The following is a 7,968-nucleotide window of genomic DNA, read 5'->3' as shown; positions in this document are numbered from 1 at the left end:
AGTCACCTTTAAAACTTAAAATCTGGCACAAGTCCGTAGGCTGTTCAGCTCCAGAAGTGTTCTGGGGCTAAGAGATTGTATTTGAGTTATGGTAGTTATCAGCATTCAGATGATACATTAACTTGTAGGATTGCCATAACAAAGTGCTGCAAACTGGTATCTTGAAAAACAGAAAGTTTTTGTCTCACAGTTCTGGAAACTGGAAATCCAAGGTCAAAGTGCCAGAAGGATTGGTTTCTTCTGAGAGCAATGAGGGAGACTCTGTTCCACACCTCTCTTCTAGCTTCTGGGGGTTCCCTGGAAATCTCCAGCATTCCTTGGCATGTAGAAGCTTCACTCTAATTTCTGCCCAAATCTTCACATGCTATTCTTCCTGTGTGTGTGTGAGAGAGAGGGAGAAGACAGAGAGAGAGTGTGTGTGTGTGTGTATGCACGCATGCCAGTGTATGTGTGTCTAAATTTCCACTTTTTATTGGGAAAAAAATATTGGATTAGGGGCCCAACCTACTCCAGTATGACCCCATATTCACTAATTATATCTGCAACCACCCTATTTCCCAATACAGTGGCATTCTGAGGTACTAGGGGTTAGGACTCTAACATATGAATTTTTGAGGTACAGAATTCAACCCAGAAGAGATAGTGATGGAAGCTATGTGAATGGAAGAACACATGAGCAGATGGGGAGTGAAGAGAGAGCCCAGAGGAACTCCATGACACAGAAGAAACTAAAAAGAAACGACTGGAGAGAGAGGAATGGTGTCGCCAAAACCAATGATGCCATGACCAAAGGAGGTAGTGTCCAGCAGTGTCCACCACAGGAAGGAGGACCAGGTGACTTTGATGAGAGTGAGCTTGTTGTTGCAATGGACTCTGATGAGAAGGAGCTGATTGGGAGAGGGAGAAGTTGAAGATTCCAGGAAGATAAGTCATTCACTAAAAAGGTCTTGACCTAGTGAGTGAGGAAGTAGTCTGAAGCCTCCGTGAAGAAACTGGCCCCTGTGAGAAAACTGGAGATACTCATTTGACCGTAAAGCTACAACCACACACTGCATCACTATACTGGCAAACCATCGCCCTCAAGATGGTGCTTTCCCAGGTCCCCTGCCCCCTCCATGGCTCAGATGGAGCAACCACTCAGGGAGGTGCAGTCGCAGTCACACAATGATACCCTCACTGGAAGCCAACAGTTGCAAGTGTCACTTGAGCATCACAAACAGGAAGAGTTCACACACATACCCTAACAGACACACCACTAACATCCTGTGCTGTCACACACCCAGTCAGCCAGTCAAGCACTGGCCAAACTCTCTCAAGTACTGTCATACTGGATACAGGGCCACACACAACACCCCTCCCTACGGTGTCACCAGCCCCTCGTCCACACAGCTACATACACAGCCACAATCCCACAGGCTAACAGTAAGTTAGCTTCTGTCTTGTCACACACATCTGGGTCCCAGCAGGGAGTGGCCCCCCAGTTAAATATGCTTCTTATATACATCAACTTCATCATCTGTCTCTCAGCCTCCTAGTTGTCTGTATCTGTCACGCGCGCACACCCACATACATATACGCACACCACACACTCTCGCCGGGTGTGGGCCAGGGTCTGCGGGGCGGGGCGGGGATCCTGCCCGCGGCGCTGGCGCTCAGGACTCTGCCCAGGCCAGGGCGGCGGCCGCAGCCCGGACAGCTACGTGGAGCGGCCACGTGGAGCGGTCCGGGGGAGGGCCGGGCGGCGGGAGCCGAGGCGCGGCGGCGGCGGCGGCGGCGGCGGCGCACAGCCTCCAGCGACGACCCAGACGGACCGGCGCCGCCGCAGGTGGGTGCGAGCCCTGCCCGGTGGGTGGCCTGGGACCCCGCCGCGGGCAGCCGGGCGATGCTACGCGCCGCGGGGCTGGACCGCGGGCGGGGGCGGCCTCCTGGCTCCGGGTCGGATGCTGAAGGCGCAGTGCCTCCGCATCCCTTGCGGCTCGGACGCAGCAGGAGCGCCGGCTCCCGCCTCTGGGCGCCTCTCCGAGGTTACCCCTGAGAGCAGGTAGAGGGAGGGCCTGAAAAGGGAGACCTGAGACCTGAGCTTCTTCGCGGTGATGGGGCGGGGTGGGGGGTGGGGGGTGGGGAGGGTGAAGTTCATCATCCCCCCAAGGGCTTTTCCCTTCTGGTCTTATTCGTTGCTCTGACAATCCCGGGGGGAGGGGAGGCTGGCAGGAGTTTCATCCTCATTTGACAGAGGAGGAGAAGGAGGAACCGAGGGTTATCACCCTGTTGGCAATGGCAGGGGAGCCCAGCTCTCAGGTGTGGGACTTCTTGGTCTGTACAGCCATTGCCTCTTCTCTTGCGAGGGGGTGGGGTTGTGATAGAGTCACAGGCGGTTCTGGAGGGAGGAATTAAGGCAGAAGATTGAGCTCCAAATAACTTCCGACAGTATTAGCTGGAAATGGAATGGATGCCCTGTGAGGTGCCAGACTCTTGTCCTGGGAAGTCCAGTAGAGGCTGATGGCCATCGACAGGGGTGCTGTGCAAGTGGTTTTGCACTAGATGGAAAGTCAAGCAATGGAAAGGCTCTCCCACATCCTAGAGTCTCTGAAATCCTCAGGGAGCAATACGGCCAGTCACTCTACCTACGTTTTCCAGTGCATCTCCCTGAGCCCCTTCCAGATAGATACCGTTATCCTCCTGGTTTTTTCAGTTTGCATATTTTAGGCCTCACCTATGGGGCATGAGGGGCTTCCCAGGTGGTCAGTGGTAAAGAACCTGCCTGCCATTGCAGGAGAGGTAAGAGACCAGCTCCATCCCTGGGTGGGGAAGATCTGCTGGAGGAGGGCATGGCAACCCACTCCAGTATTCTTGCCTGGGAAATCCCATGGACAGAGGACCCTGGCGGCTATAGTCCATTGAGTCAGGCAGAGTCGGACACGACTGAAGCGACTTAGCATGCACATGGGGCATGAGGGATATTAGTTTCCCAAAGAAGGACCAAATCTGAGTCCCCAGAAACCAAGCCCCCTGTACTGGGAGCACAAGGTCTTACCCACTGGACTGCAAGAGAAGTCCCTATCCTCATTTTTTAGAGTGAAGGCCCCACAACACCTGCCAAGATCACACTGTTAGTACTATGACAGACTGGATTCGATCAGAGTTTCAACTCCAAGGCCAGGCTCTCCTCCTATGCACCGATGCAAAGGCTTGAAGAAATCAAATACTGGAGGGTCATTGTGAGTGTGTGTGTGTGCGTGTGATGTAAATAACTGTATTGGATTATATAATGACTCTAATAATTGTGGTGGCTTTTCTGTGGTCATTAGGGTAAATTGTGTTTCAGCACATTGTAGTTATAGAAAATGATTAGGAACATATTTATTTGACAGGCAGTTTTCAATAACTGCTTTATTTCTGTTGCTTACAAGGGCTTCCTGGGTAGCTAAAACGGTACAGAATCTGCCCACAATGCTGGAGACCCAGGTTTGATCCCAGAGTCGAGAAGATCCCCTGGAGAAGGACATGGCAAACAACTCTTCAATCATAGTTAGAAATGTGAAAGGATGAAGAAATCACATTACACCAACCTCATTAAATGTTACTTGAGCTGCCTTAGCCTGGTGGTGCTGGTGGTTTAGTCACTCAGTCGTGTCCGACTCTTTGTGACCCCATGGACTGTAGCCCATCAGGCTCCTCTGTTTATGAGACTTCCCAGGCAGGATACTGGAGTGTGTTGCCATACCTTCAACAGGGAATCTTCCCAATGCAGGGATCGAACCTGGGTCTACCTGCATTACAAGTGTATCCTTTACCAACTGAGCCACCAGGGAAGCATGCCTTAGTCTGGCTTCCTTTAAATCATAGAGGTGAGTTATCTGGGCTAAAAATGTCACATTTGGAAGCATGACTTAGGAGAATATTACTGAGATGACACTGAAAGCCCATTTGCAGTTATTTGCTTCTGAAGTGAACTGCAACCAGAGTGTTAAGGTTGTCAGGAAGGCCCAGGATATTTCAGGTAAGGGATGAAACAGCTTGGGCAAAAGAACTGCAAGGTGAAAGTGAAAAGTATTTCTACATACTCCTGAACCCATCTGTTTGAAGCAAAATGTTAGGATGATGGGAAAATTGGAAGATGAGTCTAGAAATGGTAACACAATATCTGATCAGAGAAGGCCTTGAATGTCCAGGTGAAGACTGAACTATAATAGAAATAGGGACCCACTGAAGGTTTTGAAACAGTGGAATTCCAGCAGAAGATTACTCTGATGCGGGTGTTGTGGTAGTTTGGTCACTAATTCGAATCCGACTCTTGCCACCCCATGGACTGCAGCCCACAGGCTCCTTTGTCCATGGAATATTCAAGCAAGAATACTGGAATGGGTTGCCATTTCCTTCTCCAGGGGATCTTCCCAACCCAGGGACAGAACCCGGGTCTCCTACATTGCAGGCAGATGCTTTGCTGACTGAGTTACCAGGGAAGCTGATGTGGCTATGGAGGGTTCTTTAAAACGAGAAGCTATCAGAGACAAGGACAAGAATAAGAGACTCCTTGTGCAAGGAGTAATTCGTTATCCACTTAGTATTCACTGGAACTCTGTGAAGTAAGTATTATTATCTCCATTCCGAGGGATAATTAACCTACCTAAGGTCACAGGGACAGTCTGTGGTGCAGCTGGGATCTGAACCTAGGTCTGGCTGGTGCCATAGCCCTGTCCACTGCACATGCTGAATAGTCGCCTGCGTGTGACAAACACATAGGACCAAGAGGAGGAGAATAAGAGCAATTCGTGCAGGCAGGGTTCAGGACCAGGTCATCCTTTTCAGGGCCCACTATTAGAAAAGATTGAGAATTTCAAGACAGAGACAGCAGAGCCTTAGTCTAAGCCCAGGGCTCTTCTAAGAGCAGAGCCCTGTGTGACTGCCAAGAAACCAATCTATCATTATGACAATTGACAAATCACCTCAAAGCTTAGTGGCCGAAAACAATAGCATTGACTATGCCTGTGAGTGTACATTCTGGGCAGGACTGTGAAGACAAGCTCAGTTCTGCTCCGGCAGTGTTGGCTGGGATAGCTGGAAGGCTGTGGCTTGGAATCATCTGCAGTTTTGCTCTCTCACCTGCCTGGCCCTTGGGTGGGAAGTGAGCAGCTGGGAGCTGCAGGAATCACAACCAGGACCTGTCAAGCATCCCTCTCCTTATGTGCTTCCTCCACGTGGTCTTGACAGCACAGCAGACTTCTTCCACATTGGTTCAGGGTGTATCTGCATGTCAAGAGAGGGAGAGAGAGAGAGCCAGAACCAGGCACAAACCCTGTTGTCTTTTATGACTCAGACTTGGAGGTTACTTGGCATCATTTCCACTATTCATTATAAGTGAGTCCCTAAGTCCGGATCATATACAAGGAAAGGCAAATTTGACTTCAGCTATTTCTCGCAAGAAAGACTTGGTAGATGTGTTTTTCTCTTTTTTTTCCCCTTTCCTTTTTTCCTGTATTTTATTTTTATTGGGGTATAATGGCTTTACAGTGTTGTGTTAGTTCCTGCCATACAATGAAGAGAATATGCTATTTGTTGTTTAGTTGCTAAGTTGTGACTGACAGTTTTGTGACCCCATGGACTATAGCCCGCCAGACGCTACTGTCCATGGGATTTTCCAGGCAAGAATACTGGAGTGGGTTGCCATTTCCTTCTCTAGGGGGTCTTCTCGACCAGGGATCGAAACTGCATCTCCTATGTTGTCAGGCAGGTTCTTTGCTGCAGTGCCATACATATACATGTATCCCCTCCCTCTTGAACCTCCCTTCTACCCCCTCATCCCACCTCTCCAGGTCATCACAGAGCATCGAGCTGAGCGCTCCCTGTGCTGTGCAGCAGCCTCCCACTAGCTAGCTATGGTAGTGTATATATGCCAAGGCTACTCTTCCAACTCATCCCACCCTCCCCTTCCCTCACTGAGGGTAGACACGTCTTTCAAACCAGCGCCGTTGGCCCAATGAGTGACTGGATTAGGGGGATCTGATGGGTGCTTCTCCTTTATGCCTGAACGGCTCCCACCAGTCATTCTTTGTAGTTTCCCAAATGTCCTCTTTCAAAAGGCAACTCCTAGTGGTGATAATGCACTAAGCCTGGATAATAGGTTTTGGCAGCTCTGGGGGATTTAAATTATTCCTGTGCCTGCTGTTGGCCCAGGTCCTGACAGTAAACAGATGGGGAGGAGAAAGCAATTTGAAGATATCCAGGTGGGGAGACCAGAATGGTAGGTATATGTGAAGCCCCTGCAGAGCAGTCCAGAAAAACTTCTGGGAGGAAAATGCCTTATTGTATAATATCACCAGGCGCTGCCTTTTACACATCCTGTCTTATCGAACCTTCACCACACCCTGAGAGATGCTCTCGTCATCCTCATGTTACAGATCAAGGTTCTAAAACACAGAAGTCACACAGTTGGTGAGTTGCAGAGTCTGCATTTGAACTTAGGCCAGCCTGAGATTAGGGCCCATACCGTTCAACTCTGGGCTACATCCCCTATTCCTTAGCAATTCTGTGTTTCTGTTTTTCTCTTAAATTGTCGTTTTAAGGTTTGTATCTTTTCCTATTTACATAAATATGTTAAGTGTTACAGAGAAAAAAGAATGAGTAATTTTACCTAATATCATCTTACTTACAAGTTAGTAGGTGCTCAATAAATATAAGAATTGAATAAAGCTAGCCCTTAGTCTATAAACTTATATTGACACTTGCCTTCCCTACGAAGGCTCACCTCCTTGGTCCTTGTCACCAAAGGTCTTGACTTGGGCTGCTGCTTCCCATGGCGTCCTCGGCCGCATCCTATGCCTACTGTCATTCTCCTTCTGGCCTCTTCTGGCCAGCTGGCCCATTCAACCATTTTGTGCCCCTATTTCCACCTTAGAGCCTGGAGCCCTCAGCCTCCTGTCTTCAAACCCACAGCACACGGGGTACCAAGAACTGGGTGAGGCAGCCCTCCTGTCCACTCACCTAGACCCTTGCTAAGCCATTGCTTCCTAACCATAAACCCGCTGTGGGCAGAGCCTTTTCTCTAATCCTCACCCTCACATAATGCTGCAGTTCTTGGATTTTCACTCAGTCTCCATAGGGTTTCCATGGAGATTTCCGTCTCAAAGCCCCCGCTGGGAGTGGTGGTGAACAGCACCATCCTGAAAACCCTAAAGCTTTGAACGCTGTTCCCTCCAGTCCTTCATCACTTGTCTTCTGAACTTGATTCATGGTCTCTTTCATAATACAGAAGTTCATACTTTAAATATACTCAAATATGTCCATTTTTTTCCTTTAAAACAAATTAGAAATATTTATCATTTTTAATGGCTCTGTCACATAGTATGATTTGCTTAGCCTGTCTAAATGTTACACATTCAGGTTGTTTACAGTTCTTTGACTACTATTAATAGCACAGCTATAAATATCTTTATAAGTTCTTTTCTATTTGTGTTCTTCCTTATGTAATCCTCAGGATGATACTGTTGGATCAGAGTTTTATGGCAATTAATTGGCAGGTTGCTCTAGAAATAGTTCAGGTTTATAGCTTTAGTTTATAGTTTATAGCTCTTAAAACAATATAGGTTAATACTCACTAATTCAATTTCTTCAAGGGTTGTAGGACTTTTAGAATTTGCAAAAAAAAAAAACAAGACAAAATTTGCTATTTCTTTTGATGTCAGTTTTGATGTGAAGTTTTTCTAGGAAAATGGCTATATCTGCTAAGTTTACAACTTTCTTCTATTTCTACAGTTATGTCTGCTTTTAATTCCTAATGTTGTTTATTTGTGCCTTTTCTCTTTGTTCTTAATGAAAATTGTTGGAGGTTTTCTAACTTATTACTCCTTTTGAAGAAACACAGTTGTTTAGCTTTGGACAATCCTCTGTAGAAGGAAATGACAATCCACTCCAGTACTCTTGCCTGAAAAACCCCATGAACAGAAGAACCTGGTAGGCTATAGTCCGGTC

At 47.9% G+C, this 7,968-nt stretch overlaps 1 protein-coding gene and 1 long non-coding RNA gene across 2 annotated transcripts in view; one reads left to right on the top strand and one right to left on the bottom strand.

Moving 5' to 3' along the window:
* Positions 1 to 36: 36 nt before the first annotated feature.
* Positions 37 to 6,605, bottom strand: LOC138436744 (uncharacterized). Its single transcript, XR_011255565.1, has 2 exons — positions 5,104 to 6,605; positions 37 to 373 (listed from the first exon to the last, which is right to left on the bottom strand). It is a non-coding gene; the product is annotated as an uncharacterized lncRNA (long non-coding RNA).
* CGREF1 (cell growth regulator with EF-hand domain 1) overlaps positions 623 to 7,968 on the top strand; it is a 16,591-nt gene continuing 9,245 nt past the window's right edge. The window contains exon 1 of the mRNA XM_069582859.1: positions 623 to 1,825. The gene's annotated coding sequence lies outside the window, so the exon portion shown is untranslated. The remainder of the gene's footprint in view (positions 1,826 to 7,968) is intronic.

Source organism: Ovis canadensis, chromosome 3 (assembly GCF_042477335.2).
Source record: "Ovis canadensis isolate MfBH-ARS-UI-01 breed Bighorn chromosome 3, ARS-UI_OviCan_v2, whole genome shotgun sequence".
In the NCBI taxonomy this organism is placed as follows: Eukaryota; Metazoa; Chordata; class Mammalia; order Artiodactyla; family Bovidae; genus Ovis; species Ovis canadensis.
Note: the sequence above shows the minus strand (reverse complement) of the source record. Positions and strands in the feature narration are given on the sequence as shown.